We start from the raw sequence: 6,652 nt of genomic DNA, 5'->3' as shown, positions 1-6,652 counted from the left end.
ATCAGGGACAGCTGAGTCCAGATTAGAACCATCAAAAAGCTACTGACTTTTCTCATAGTCGATTCGCCGACCTTTTCATTGATAGAAGAGCACTTAACTGAGCTTGATAATCAAGTCAGTTATCATTCTATTAATTAAACCAATCATCGATTTAACATTAACAAGTTCTTTAACTCCTTTAACATTTTTACAGATTTTATTTTCTGGTTTCGTAAAGTGGAGAATGAACACGTATACGTTTAAACGGCCATTTCTTCATCCAACAACTACTACTAAAACGAATTTTAACTTAATAAAATGAAGATGCCAACTGAGGAGTAATTACTAGTATTATAGATTCAGGACTATAATATATATTTCGTTTACTGATGCTAAAACGAACAGCAAATTAAATTGTTGCATTATTTCACACAAGGCGATAAATGTCTGAGTTTGAGGACGAGGTAAAAAATGTCCGCCGCATCAATTTGCATAAAATTTCACGGTTGCGGACGCAGTATGTTGGAATTAACCTGCCAGACAGGTAAGCCTTTCAATGACCCCCCTCCCCCCACAGCAACAGTATCTGGTCTGCGATCGGGGTGTCCTCGCGATATTTATTCAACCAACTTCATATTTTCTGCTTTCTTCGTATATTTTGTTTAGTTGGCCAATAAATTACTAAACTATTTAAAATAAACTACCTACATTTTCATCACTTCGTATCGAAAGTAGCTATTTCCACAGCTAATATCACAGTAGTTGTTTTCCAAGCTCTAATTTAGAGCGAGGGAAATACTGATCAGCTGACTTTCCTTCGATGTAATTTACTTCCCTCTCGCTCTGGATTATTTTTTATTTGCCCACTACGCACGCTAGTAATATTATAAACCATGTTACGGGTTAAATCAACAACAGTACTACCGTTGTCTATTTTAATGTTTTAATTTTAATCAGCTGTTTTGATTGTTGCGCAATATAAAATGTAGGCCTATACAGAATTGACTTGTTTTGCGTTTTTTATCATGGTGCGTGTTTGAAATTGCTCAAAATATGTATAACATTCCTGATTTGATGAAAGAATCTTCAGAGTTAACTAAACATCTTCTACTACAGAAATCACGGGGAAGGTATCTATGAGGAAGTATAGAATCAGAACCCATGCAGTTACTCGTGTTGCCTTATCCCAGGAAGAAAATCTCTCAATGTTGACAACATACTCTTTGTCTTCGTTGAGTAACCCTTATTTAGGATCTCCAGAGCAGATTAAAACGATTTCCAGCTTTCCCCCAATTTTTAGGAGCTACAGATCTTTTTGGGACTAATTTGTATGGGCTATAATGAATGAGCTGAAAATAACTGCAAGGTATGTGGGTAATTCTGTCAGAAATATGTGGAGTGGATTTTAGTGTTTACTATTCATATCTTGTTTTATTTATGAATTTCAAACTATTTTAATTTAATAAAGCTATATATACTTATGAACTATTGCTTTCCTCTGATATTATAACCAAAGCTACAGTAAAATCTGCTGTAAATAAGTTTGCCTAAGTTGAAACACGAAATTGATAATGGTTTATTTCCAAGCATACTGTGAATTCCATTGTATTTTATCAAGAACATACTGGTTTCTATCAAGTTCTTACAAATCAAACGAGGAGTTTTTAGAGAATATAAAAAACTCCCATGAAAATAATAGGTACATTTTTTAATCCATCCTGCTGAACCTAACACAGTTAAGTTTCATGACTGCATCAACAGAAAGTTGGAACGGAAATGCCACTTACGACCTGATTTTGTCTTTCTCGGTGTGTAAATAACAATATTTTGTGAGATTACTGTCTGGAGCAAATCTCAACCATGCTATCATCTATGATGCTATTATCTGTTCAGACCTGCCTCAGGGGTCACCACGGTGGACCTACTTGCCGCCAACGTGTAATGTAGGTGACGATCGAACTCTCTTGCTCTACATAATGGTTTGGAGAGAAATTGGCAAATTTTATGTTTTTTAGGTCAAAAATAGGAAAAACCAACTTTTACCCCATAGACCCCCATAAATCCCCGTTCCAATAGTCGGATCATACTGTTTCACGAACTCGTTCGAATAAATTTAGGTTTACATGTTTATACCTAATTCCATCATAATCGCATCGTTCTTGCTCGAGTTATTATGCTAATGGACATATGGATATATACATGTATATATATGAATTTGAATGGTGTTTTTGGCCTCTAGGGACCTCAAAATGAAGAAGTAAATCGGTCACGGGTCCAGGTCTTACCGTGAGTACGATGGTATTAGCTTATTTTATTCCATATTATGGAAAATTCGCTAAAGTATGTTTTCGTATGCTGACAATAAAATACTAAATCATAAAACTATTTGCTATTATACAGTAAAAGTAAAATAACCTGTACAACTTGGTGAGATCTTCATCAATGCAATATTTACATTATCCCAATCAACGAATAAGGAGGAGGCTCTAAACTAAACCCCTAAACATTATTACATTTGAAATTCGCACCCCGCGTTTGATATTCTAGCTTAGACCGGTAAATGTCTCAACTTGAGCCTAATCTCTAGGTTTGCATACCGATGAGACCGAGGCTTAACTGTGGTTATGCTTACTTATGTGCATAATTAACACATTAGGTAAACAATAGGAGTCCCTCGTGGTATACTGTGATATGGTCTAGTGCCTGTACTTAGTAGCCTACTACAGTAGTATGAGGAAGGGCGAAGACGTGTTCAATTCCCTGCTTACATTTTCCTTATATTCTAAACGGTAATCAATTAATACATTTGGGTTGAGATTTCAAAACTCATAGAAGCTTAAATAATTATGAAATTCATAAACTAAGATAGATGATTGGGAAAACTGATAACTTTCCTACTACATACAACTAGGGATTAGTAAGACGAGGTCATACCAGGGAGCGTGTTTTAAGGCGTGGGTAAGATGATCGTTGGATAAATACATATAGCTTTGTTGCTGAATAAAATCAGGTATTTCTTAGCCAGGAGTGGTGCAATAGTAAAAGTGTTTATCTTATAAAATCATCAATATACAATATACTTCATAACAATTTATCTTTAGAACAATATTACTGAAACTAGCTGTGTGCCCGTTCTACGCACGGGGATCTTATAGTAGTCAGTTGAAACCTTCTTATATTAAGATTAAGAGCAGCAATTAGTTTGCATATTTGCAGATATGCTGGCAAAACTATTATATATAAACCTTCGCAAATACAGTATCTGACAGTTCAAGCCAAAATAAATGCTTCGCAATTAAATGTCGCCCGGATCGTGTTGGTCCATATGTCCAATGATTAAACTTAAAAATGTTTTATAGATCCATGAAGCGTAGCCCTAAAGTAGGCCTATAATTGAAAGTTACTTTCCACATCGGTTAACTTAAACGTATTTAAAGTACTACCTCAACCTCACCATTTAACACTTTATTCCGGTTGACATTTTCAGTATCAAAGGTGCTCTTGTCCATTCCGTGAAACACTGAGAAATAAGGACATTAATGCGTTACCAACATACAACAAAACAACACAATACAACAATCCAACAAAGGCCACGAACTATTGATACATAAACAATATAAAGGCGTAAACAATTCATGATGGTTTGCCCAACAAATGTTTTACTCAAATAGGTTATCATTTTCTTAGCATACCGGGTAAGCTAAGATTTGGAATCCAGGCAAAAAAAGCAAAACTTATACAGAGTTAAGACATCACTTAAATTGAATACGGACGGCTCTAATAAATAAGGTGCAACACCAACGATATCTAATTTGTAAACTACCGGTTCTAAGGAAAAGAACCAGTACCTACGTAAGAACCTACCTAAGAATTACAGTAAATCGGACCAATTAAATACATTAATATCTAGCTTCGAGGTTATTGATCTCTTGCTTTTGGATTTTCTCGTAAAAAGTTATTGCGTAAACTTATCGGTGTCAGTTTGAAAAAAAGCAACCTTACCCAAACAACTTTTTGTTATTTAATAGATTACGCATTCTCTAAACAATGATTAGTATATCTATTAACATTAGAAGGAAATGTGACGAAAATCACACAATGTTGGGGTTTTGGTCATTTGTAATTTTATTTTTTAAGTAGGTAGGCCATGTATTCTATGGAAAAGTACCGGTATCAAGGATCGTCGTCAAAAAGGTTGTTATGAATAAATATGTAGGCTTACGTACCCAAGATATGAGCTATGGGCCTATTGGCTGTATGGTCCAGCGATTGCATCACACGGTGAGTAGAAACAGAAAGTGACACATTGGAAAAGCGAGTTTAGCACTTCCTCTGTAAAACCTCTGTTACAATCACCCACTGCAGTTGTGATTTTTTACTTTACACTTTACACAATCGCCATTGAAGCGCCGTCAATGAGTGGAAACCTTTTTTGTAAGCTATTGGCGACGATCATTTCAGTGTCACAGCCCTATACAACACTGATTCAAGGTCTTCTTCTTTCTGGTTGTCAAAACTCAAGAAACATTTTATACTCAAAGAATTTCTGGTTCCGATTTGGACGATGTCTAGTTATTTAATTTCATTTACGGTTACACTATTAGACTATATTATTGCACTTGCGATTAATTAAATCCGTTATGTAAGAAAAACGTTTTTAATCTCACTTGGTTGGGATTTGCTTTCAAAACGTGATTCGAAATAGTTGCGGTATTTGTAAACAGCATTTGTAAACATGTCATTGACAGCTAGAAAAAATAATCTTGATCCGAACAGCTGTTCGTTATTTCATAGACGATACTGTGATAAAAATTGAACGAAAATTTGACAAAAATCGCACAAAACTGCATTTTTGAACGTCCGTAATTTTATTTACAAAGTAGTGAGGCTATATTTAAATCACTAAAGACACTCTCGCCAATCCAGTGAATACATTAAAATGGCTTGGATCTTGATATGTACTCTGGTTTTCACGGAGAAGATTGCGTAAAATGCCATCTTGAGTGTTACAGACAAAGGGACAGACAGACAGACAGAAATTGAGATAAGACTCGTTTCTGCTTCTTTAATGTATAAAACGTAAAAATAACCTAAAAGTATATAATTCTGAGCAATGTACAGACAAAACTCTAATTTTATTTATATAGAAGATAACATTCAAAATTATATTTTTTATTTATAAAAACTGTTACACTAGATTCAATATATTGTAAACAACCAGATTTTCGCCAAGCAGTTAACAAAATAGCAATACATTTGGATGTTTAACAACCAGCTCGTTGTTTCTGCAAATGGTTGTCACAAATCCACCCAGGAGCCGAATGTATGTTTATGTCCTCTACTGTATGTAAAACAGCGTACGTGTTTCCAACAAATCATAAAATGAATATCATAAACTTTTTCTATAACATTCAAAACTCGTGTTTGTTGGTTTGTATCATTCGCAGGTTAAATTATACAAAGCATTGACGTGACTGAGGTGATCGCAATATTACAGTGAGAGACAAAACACAAACCGTGACAACGTCTTCAATTGGCTGCGACAAAACAGTGACGCGACATGCGACAAAACATCGCTTCTGTCGCAGTGTTGTAGGGGTGAGACTTCAGTATCTTGCCCTGGGGGTGATAGGGGATGTCATATTAGGTTGAAAATAATAAGATTCCAAAATGGGATTCATGGAATAATTTATGTAACGGTAATAATTATGCCTATGTTTCAATAACTGTCGTAGGAATTGAAAATTTTCAATGTTCGGGCAGTTGCAATATATATTTTTACATGTAATTTACATTATTAAGTAAAGACGACGTTTTTATTTTCCACTGTAGGTATGGACCAATTAAAAAGACCCGCGTGAGTCACAAATCAAGCAAAATAACGGAAGTTCTACATTTTTGGTTACTTTCATTGCTCCATCTCTCTAAATAAATCTTTGAAATTGGTTTTCAATAAACGCCATACACTTAGTATTTCATTACTAGTACAGATAGGTACAGATAGTGGCATATTCCACGCGAGCTCCCAAAGAGGGAATGATGAAGTATTGTTAGGACAACATGTTTCTTAGACAGGGCAGGGCTGTTTAATAGCTCATACAGCCGATGGCAAAGGGACCTACAGTTTATAGTGGAATCCAAACCACTTTCTTGCATTGTAATTTACGAATTAGTCTAAATATAAGGATAGTTCTGCGGATAGTCGTAGTACTCGCTAGTGCGGACGTTAATCCACACCAGGGAGTATCGCTGATTGTTTATTAATCTCTACTCATGATAATGTTAGCTATAACTATGTAAAATTACTGGGTATACACATTGATAGTAGGTTATCTTGGCAGCAGCATATAGACTCTATTTGTGCTCGATTATCCAGAGTGGTTTGCCTACTTAGTAATTTAAGAAATCATGTAACTGACACTTATCTAAAATTAGCCTACTTTGCATTCTTTGAAAGCATTATTAGATATGGCATTGTTATTTGGGGAAATGGAGTAGGAATTACAGATGTTTTGAAAGTACAAAAGAAGGCGATAAGGATTGTGACTGGTAGTAGAAAACGAGACCATTGTAAGCCATTGTTTGTAAAATTAGATATATTAACTGTAATTAGTCTGTACATATATGAAGTGTCTATTTTTTGTTAAAAAAAACTACCACAAATATGTAATTA

The sequence above is a fragment of the Macrosteles quadrilineatus genome, unplaced genomic scaffold (assembly GCF_028750875.1).
Source record: "Macrosteles quadrilineatus isolate MER2022 unplaced genomic scaffold, UCM_ALF_1.0 Scaffold_3__2_contigs__length_128488019, whole genome shotgun sequence".
Lineage (NCBI taxonomy): Eukaryota > Metazoa > Arthropoda > Insecta > Hemiptera > Cicadellidae > Macrosteles > Macrosteles quadrilineatus.
This window is presented reverse-complemented; position numbering follows the sequence as displayed.